This window comes from Vidua macroura, chromosome 2 (genome assembly GCF_024509145.1).
Source record: "Vidua macroura isolate BioBank_ID:100142 chromosome 2, ASM2450914v1, whole genome shotgun sequence".
Taxonomy (NCBI): Eukaryota; Metazoa; Chordata; class Aves; order Passeriformes; family Viduidae; genus Vidua; species Vidua macroura.
The window spans coordinates 99,901,461-99,910,722 of NC_071572.1; positions in this window are offsets into that span (position 1 = coordinate 99,901,461).

Sequence of the window (9,262 nt, forward strand, 5' to 3'; positions counted from 1 at the left end):
TAAGCTGCAATGGATAATTTAGAGAAAATAATTTTTAGCATGTGTGTTTTCTTCTAGCCTTTTTTTCTTCTAGCCTTTTTTTTCTATTTACTTTGAAATCTTTGTGAACTGCTAAGGTTAAATGGAAATTATCTTTTCACATAAATCTGTAGTGGAATGGAGGCAAAACTAGATCCTGCTGTTATTCCAGAATTTGCTTATACCCTGTTTGAATTGTTAAGTGTAGTTGAGTAGGGGAGAGGGAGGAAAGGCCAAGTCATGTCTATATTTGAGAGGAATGTAAAATACTGACATTGTCAGTAATGTATTTACAAGTAGCAGACTTGTCAAAGCAGTATTTTGCAATTAGGGTGTTTCTAAAGCCCATAGCATTCCTTTAACAATGGATGTGGAATAGGTGTGGGATATTTGTAGTCCAAATACTTCCTAATTGGAAAAAGTGCAATTTTCCCTTTGGAATTGGTGGTAAGAGGCTGCAGATGATGTTACAGACAGGATGGCAGACATGGGAAATGTGTCATCAATAATACAGAAGGACTGTGACTAGGACAGCAATAGGTGTCAGGCATGGCTCTTTCCAATGATGGGTCTGGAAACATTCTTTTTTATTTCACATGGTGAATAAACAGATTTAGAGATTGACTGATTTGTAGTATCTTGAAGTAAGTGTATGGAGATTGCTTTAATTAAGGTATAGGAGTGCTATGGGGCCTTTCATTATGTGTAAGTTTTAAACATTCTTCAGACTGTTTTGTCTAAATCAAAGCATGTTGCAACCAAGGAATGTTAGTTCATTTGGTGTGTAGTTGATAATTTAAAGGCCCAAAGCTGATGTATCAGAATCTGTTTAAAGCCTTATAGACAACCTCCTTACCCATACTGTATTGCAATGTTAATAAACAAAAGGTGTGTAGGAATGGAGGCTTGTTAAAATTAGTCTGTACAGCCAGAAGCAAAATTCCTAACAACATAATCAAAACATGAAAAATGTGTAAACATCTTAAAAATTAGAGCTTCAGAGGAACAGGAAATTTAATGACGGTATTTTATATTAGATTATTTGCTGTTTTTTGATACAGTTACCAGTGCAGACTTTTGTAACTGTTTTTTTGAAATACCATGAAAGCAAATGTCTTTTTCTAAGAGTAATGTAACCACTGCCAGTTTTGAAACTCAGAAATTAGCTGGTCTCATGTTCCACAGCAACCCCAAGTGTTGAACTCGGGGCACTTTTATGGCCAATGTGCTTGAAGACAGCTCTGGTGTAAGTTAAGGGTCAAACTTACTTCTGAAATAGTAAGTGTTAAATTGCCTCCTATAAAACTTTAAGTATAATTTTTTTTAATGTGTTGTCTACTCCACCAATTTCTATTTAATGTATTAATCCACTTTCTACTGTGATACTTTGGTGAAATAATTTACCTTCATGGAAAAATAGGACAATAGGATTTTAAGTAGTGGTAGTATGGAGATGGTTGGGAAATGTAGTCAAATTTGGTTAAAACAATTCTTATGCTAGATTCCAGTGTTGAACAGCTGGGAAGAAAAGTATAAAAAATGAAGCTCTGGAAGAGTCAGGAATAAAGCTGTGTTGAAAAAACCTCCCTTTAGCAAGGAGAAAATCTGTAGCAAGCATGAAATCTGATTTCATGGAAGTGAAACTGCTAAACTTCAAGTAGCTAGCTGGCTTTCTTACCATGTGCAGATGAAAGTGTAGCCCTGGATTTAATGAAGGCTTAATTGCAAGCTAAGATTATGCTATTGAAAAACAAATACTTAAATTCAAACGTTAAGCTGATACAAACAAAGGAGAAAGTCAGTGTAAGATGCGCATGAAGGAGCAGCTCACCTTTGAGCTGTGTGGGGCTGCAGGCAGAAGGTAGTGAATTGCTGCTATTTTGTAGTGAGGAACCTGTGCCTCAGTCTACCAAGGCTTGCTTCTAAATCCTGATTTCAGTCTGCCCGATGAACCTCTTTGCCTAACAGAGGCTGTCGCTGCAGGTGGTGCCTTCAACTGCTGTACCTCAGCTGAGGGAAGCTGCAGCGCAAGAAAATGTCTGTACTGGCTGGTGTTTGGAGAAAGATGTGCCATACAGTTTTCATCTTGTGAGGGCAGGCAGGAAAAAGAAAAGGTGCAGCTTGATCTCCCTAGTGAACAGAGGCTGGGGCCAAGGGGGAGGAGGAGGAGACATCAACTGTTCTCATCTTCCCAGCAAGCTGCCTGGCAGTACTGAACACCTGAGAAAGGATGAGTTCATCACTAGATTTACTTTGAAGCCTGGCTGTTCCAGCCTGCCTGGATAGACATTGGCAGCTTTGGGGCATACTGACTGCAAAACTTAATATGAACTGTAAATATCACTGCAATTCAGTTACTGCTGTTCTGCATCACAGGGCTTGTCTTCAAGGGTCAGATGAAATGCTGACATAGTAGTGGATGCCTCAGAAAGGTGTTCAATCTGGATAAGTGACAATGATGCCTCACAAATACACTCTCCTAGTTTGGAGTGTTGTTGGAGGTAGACACAAATGAGGCAAAAATCACTCAAAATTGGCAGTGGCTGCACCCTGAAGTTTCTCTTCTGCAGGTGAGCTTTAGCACATCAGGCACACTTATTTTCACTTCAGGTGAATAGCTGAAACACCCTGCAAACCAAATTACATTTTAAAAAGACAATTGGAATAATTAGTTTTGTAAGATATGGTATGTCATAATTAAGCAATTCTTAAAATGTAGTGAAAAATTTACTTCATGTGTTAAAGTGCAAGTACATAGCGAAGGGCTCATGCACATAGTTCTATTGCTTGGTTTGTGACTTTTTTCCCCTCTTCCATTTACAACTGAGCAACTTACTTTCATGAGCAGGAAATCCTGAGGCAATTGTGTTTTTTACCATAAGGAACAGAGCACAGAGGAGTAAAGTTGCTCAGTTGTGGTGGCTGATATGAGGCCAGTAGAAAATTTTACTCACAAGAATAAAATCTAAAGGACATAACTTACTGAGAATTAATTTCTGACAAACGGTTTTTTGGTTTATTTGTTTCTACCTGACTCCAAATTTCATGTGTTAAAATCGAAGAAACTTTACAGCTGTCTAAGAGACAGAGCAAGTGTGCAAGTAATAGATACACAGCAATAGTGCGGCGTGGGTTTTTGCTCTCCCCAGCTGCACGCGGCTCTTGGGAGCCCGGCTGTGGCGTAGCTTCCACGTGCTGCCGGGGTTTGCTGCCGCGGGTTCCCGGACACGGCTCCGCGTCTCGGGTGCGTGGGCTGGCCAGCCGCTGTTACTGTGCGCTAGGGACCCGGCAAAGAGGAAGGAATTTGTCCATTTACTCCGTGCTTGGCAGGAACGGTTTATTGGTCACGTGGCGCGGTTCGATGGAAAGACGCGACCGCTCCCGGCACTCGCATGGGAGAAAATGGCGCCTGACTGCCGGCGGGATAGGGCTTTATGGAGGGGCGGGGTGAGAGGATCCACGGCCTGCCGGCCAATAGGGGCGGCTGCCGTGGCGGTGACGCCAGCAACAGCGACCAACCAGAGAGCCCCGCAGGGGCGGGCGCCGAGCCGCGGGCTGAGCGGGATCGTGTGGCCAGCACGGGGTTTCCCGGGGCCGGACGGCAGGGTGGTTACAGGAGCGGCACAGGGGTAAGAGCCGGCAGCAGGCAACATGGGGCCAGAAACCGCGGGGGGGAACAACGCGGGGGAAACGCGGGATTACAGAACTTGACTTATTTTAACATAAATTAAAAACCCTAATCTAAACCCAAACTCCGGGATGCAACACAATAGGGATAATTTTGACCTGATAAAGAGTTGTGGTCTTATGTGTCTGCAGGGCAGGTTATTTCAGGATGGTGTCTTTGGTTTCATAGGCAGTAATTGGCTCCTTGGCTCTAGGAAAATAGAAATTCAGAGTGCAGGAAGAGAGCCTAAGGCACTGTGTGCTCAACTTTCCAACATTTCTGATAATTCAGTTTCCTTAAGGGAAATTCACAGCATTGTATTTTTTGTTTGTTTGGTGGTTTTGTTTGTTTGTTTGGGTTTTTTCGTGGGTTTTTTTGGGGGGGGGGATTTCTTTTTTTTTTTTTTTTTTTTTTTTTTTTTTGTTTGTTTGTTTGTTTGGTTTTGTTTGGTTTTTTTGTGGTTGTGTTTTTTTTTTTTTTTCTTCCCCTTGCTGTCACTTGCTTCTGGACTTGTATCATGCTCTGGACTTAACTGATCTTGTTTGGTCTCTATCTGCAACCAAGTTCAAAACCACTGTGGGTTCCTGTTTGCCTGCAGTTTCTGTCCTGCTGTAGCTTCTGCTGCTGCTGATTGAAATCTTCACCAGTCTATCCTTTTCTTTGCAATGATGGCCAGTTTTTGCAGCATTCGAGGGAAGTGAGAAGGGATCTGAGTGGGTACAGCCTGAGTAAAAGACTTCACTGCAAATAACGTGAAACTACTGTTTGTATTTGTACTGTTTTTTTATACTTCACCCAGATTCTGAGTGAGAACATGCCAATACTTTCATAACTGTGTGTGTCTGTGTGCACATACAGGCATATGTCTATGCATGTGTATGTATATACGTGCTGAGATCAATACATATGAATTTGTCAGCAGTTTATCTGTTTGCATGCTGTATCTCTGCTCCTACTAACTTTGTTACCCAGTTAAGTGCTGCTTGCAGCAGGTGTGGGTTGGCAGAGGTGTTGGTAGCTTTGAGTGTGCTCAGCTCTTGGGAAGTTCAGGCTGTAGTGAGAATGGAGGTCATTGGAAAATAACATCATAAGTGAAAGAGAAAGCCAGATTTGGGGGTCCTCAGCGCCATGAGTTAGCAGTAAGAGAGCTCTCCTCTTCTTTTTCTACACTTTTGACCGACCTTTCATGAACTAGGCAACATCAAATCTTTCCACTAAAAGGAGTCACACCAGATGTGGGGTGTGACCTGATTGCTTGGTTTGGTTGGGTCTACCCACTATGGCTGGGCAGGTGGGCAGCATTCATGGTCCTTGCAAAGTTGGCTGATCATGGAAGGCCTAAAGCTGTTTCCTGGCTGGCAAACTTCAGCAGCAATTTTCAGTATTTACTAGCTGCTTACCCCTTTTCTCTGAACTAATCATATAACTTGTTCAGGAAAACAGCATGTGTGCTTTTAATGTTTTCCTTATATTCCCTTTAATTTACCATGATCCCAAAGGTAAGTGAGCTGCAGTGGAGTCCTTGCAATAGAAGCAAGAAAAATAAGAAAAAAATTAAAAGGAGCTAAATCTAGGGAAATATGCAACTGTGGGATACTGAATGGTGCCCTCATTACTGTTACAAGACTGATGTACCCTTTGCCCTTCTGGTTCCCTGGCATGACCTCAACCTATCATTGTCATGACAGGTCTGTGGCAGATTGGAGCAACCCCATGAGCAGTGTCTGCAGACCACACATGATTACCTCTGACACCTGACATTTCTTTTCCTCCAAGAGAATTGCAGCCATGACCTCTAATCAGACTAGGTCCTTGAAACAAAATCACTTGGAGCAAACCCTTTTCAAAGAAAATGGATTTAAAGCAGCTCCTGTTCTTGGTGTTCTTGTAAGGAAACTAATGCCACTACAGCACAGCTCTCTGTCAGACGCTGTGACATCTTGATACTATTCTAGTTTAAAAAAGAAAACCAGGAAAAACCTCTCTACCCCCAACTCCCTCCCATATTGTTGTTTTCTGGTCTTAGTTCCTTGCATTTAGAGAAGCTCTGCTGCATGTTCTGTGTTTAAAGCACACTACTCTCCTTTACTTGTCCTTCCCTGCTGCTTTCTGGCAGCTTACCCCTATGCGTCCTTTGCGTTGCTTTGTTGATTGATTGTTTTCCCCCCACACGTGTCTGTCAAGGTTTTGTCTTCCAAGCTGACTGTTGTTCCATGACTGGGCATCAGTCTGCTTGTGGGAGGTGGTGAGTGACTGCCTTTGCAGTGACTGCCTTATTAAACTGTCTCTATGTTGACTCATGAAATCTTTTGCCTTTCTTCACCCTGCTCTTCCTCCCCTCGCACTGGGGAGGGGGCCTGAGTGGCTGTGGATGCTTGTGTAGCTGTGGAAAGATCCTGCTTGAAATGTGTTTCCCTACCCATCAGAAAGACTGTTTATTCAAAGCTCACTTGGAATAGGTTAGTTGTGAAAACCCATTTAAGGTAAAAAAGACTTTCTCCTAAATATGTACAGCTGTGACTTAAAGTAAAGATTCCTAGTTTGCCTTTTTTTTTTTTTTTTTTTTTTTTTTTTTTTTTTTTTTTAATTGTTAGGTTACACAGTTGTTGCTGTGATCCTCAGTTCAAAACAAAGATGTCTGGTTCCCACCTAGCTTTTTGTAAGTGGTTAAGCTGCTAGACACTGGTGCTATCTATTCATTTTGAAGTCACAGGCTGTGTTTCAAGGGAAAATGATTACTTAACTCCCCTGACCTAAGACTTGGCACAGAATGGGCCATTGAGATCTGAATTGCTTATTTTTATAGCAATTGACCCACACTTGAACATGACCTGTCCATCTCAGGGTGTACTTGAGTTTTGTGCTAGATGGTGTGGTGTCAGGAGTGTTTTCTCTCTTCTTTCTTGTATGCTTGACCTCACCATCACATATTTATTTCTTTCGTATCTTTGTGATGAACTTGCTTGGGTGTCCTAGTTGGAATCAGGGCCCTGTATTGCTTAACAATAGCACACAGCTGGGAGTACACAGTTCCTGCTCATTTATTTCCAATTCAACTAGAATAAAGGAGGAACAGAAGATACATATGCTATGGAGTGATGGGAGACAATAATAGGAACACAGTGCCTTCTTCCCAGCCACTTTCTTTTAGCTGTTCCTGCTCTCTTCACATTTCATTGCAGATGGCTTTTCTTCAATTTTTAACATTCATCTTCACAAGTCAAGGCATCTCTCAGCCACCCTCTGTTTGTTTATCAGCCACTTCCTTGTCCTTTTTTAAAGGTAAAGCTAAAGCCAGGTCAGTCACCTTCGGTTCTAAAGTACTGTCTCACCCAAAATCCCACCTGGCCTCCCTTGCTGGTGGGTAACTGCTCCAAGTAGTTGTGATGCATCCTCTTTACAGAAGGCATCCTGCTGAAGAGGGAGCAAGGTTATGCTCTGGTCTGTCCTGGGTCTAACTTTAGCTGCATTTTTGAAGAGATGTTCACATGGCATAAAGCTGGGAGGGGCCATATGTGCACTTGAAGATGAGAGCAAAATTCAAAATTAATTTAAAGGGTGAAATTAGAGAGGTAAACTGAACAGTGGTAACAAACACCAGGGAACAGATGGCAGCTTCAGAAGAGGAGGAGAGCTAGACAGCTGAGGTGGTGTATTATTGTAGAAAAGGAATACATTTTAAAGGGATGAATAAAGAGAAGTATTGCTCTACTCAGTATCTTCAGTGAAGTAACATTTCCAACTTACCTGAAAAGATGTAGCTCAGTGGGAAAGAGTGAAGGGGAGGCTAACATGAGTGATCTAAGTTCTGGCAAACCTGACCTGGGAGGAGAGAGAGAACACTGGAATTGTTTATGGTAGAGAAGAAGTGTCTGAGAGCAAAAAACGTTTATGAAGGTTGTTAAAAAGAGGGTTAAGGAATAATCTGTCCTCAAAGTTTGTGGTAGATGGGATGAGGAGCACCAAGCTTACAGTGTAACCTCTCAGGTTGTGAGTAGTTACTGGGAAGAGCTTTTCCTGGTGTGGACAGCTTGAGTGGGACACTGCTGGGTCTTTCTTGCAGAGACCTGTAGAAACAAGTAGAGGGGAGGTGGGTTAGACCTTGCCAAATTTCCCTTAACCCTGTTTTTCTGTGTTTAACTGCAGTAAGGAGCTGTTTCCTTGCTGGTGCTGATAAGACAACCATCCCTTACCTCCTTTTTTATGGGATGTGTGGAATGTTCTTAGCTGTGGGATTTCTCTCCATCCTCCAGATGAAGCCTGTAGCTCAGGGCTGAGAGGTTCTGAGCAACCTCCTCATGAAACTGCATTTATTTCATTCTAGACTATCTTTGTTTTCCAGAGTGGGCATTGCTGAAGAGGAGCTTGGCCTCCATATTTATGTCTATGCTCATTATTAAAGTCAGGGATAGTTTTGCACTGACTCTTCTTAGGGCTACTTTCTTCCAGGGCAGATACATCTTGGAGAAAGCTGGTCAGAGCAGTCCAAAACAGAAAGGCAGCAATCTAAAAAGTAATCAGGGTAGGCAATGAGAGGTCCTCAACTTGACTTGGTTTAGCAGAGCAGATATACATTAGATCTTGCTTCTCCCCTGACACATATCCCCCTTTCTTCAAAAATGCTTCTGCTTCTTTGTGTCTAGCAGGCAGGAAAGCTTATTTTCTCCCTCAAATTTTCAGCATCTTTGACAGCAGAAATTAAATTCCTCCAAGTCCCCTGAGACTGCTGCTCTTAAAAACCCAGTCTACACTCCTTAATCACAGAGAATTTAGAGGGAGAGAGAACCACTGTGATGTAAAAAGAAAATAATGCAGAAAAAATTGAGGTGAAGAGGGCTGGAACTACAACTGCATGACCCTTGGTTTTAACTGCATCATACCCAGGTTGTATTATCCAGATGTTTTACTGAAGTTTTTTCCTGCTTTCCCAGCTCACCTTGCTCTTCAGCGTGGCAACCTGTGACCATGTCTGAGGGCAGCTGGCTCTTTCTGAGAGCTCTGCCTCTGCCCCCAGTTCTCTCTGTCCATGTAGCCCTCTGGACAGAGCAGCTGCTGGGCTCAGCTTTCCCTTGTTCCAGTGGCGTGCCTGGCAGCAGGGCTGGGGGTGCACGAGGAGCTGGGAGGGGACACAGTCTGGACAGTTGATCCCAGCTGAGCACAGGGGTATCCTGTCATACTCAGCAAATAAAGCTGGGGAAAGAAGATGGAAGGGAGGACATTCGGAATCATGGTGCTTGTCTTCCAAAGCCACCACTGCACATGATGGAGCCCTGCTTTCCTAAAGATGGCTGAACACCTGCCAGCCCTTGGGAAGTGGTGAATGGGGTGAATTTGTTTTGGTTTGCTTGCATGCATGGCTCTTGCTTTAGCAATTAAACTGCCTTGATCTCAACCCCTGAGTTTCCTCAGTTTTACTCTTCCAGTTCTCTCCCCATCCTGACATGGGGGGAGTGAGTGAGCAGCTGTGTGGTGCTTCGTTGAGGTGAAACCATGACAGCTGTGAAGAGAGAGACTGACCCCAAGGCAGGAGCTGAGATGACATGATGCTGAGTGACTCAAAACACAATGCTGCTCAGA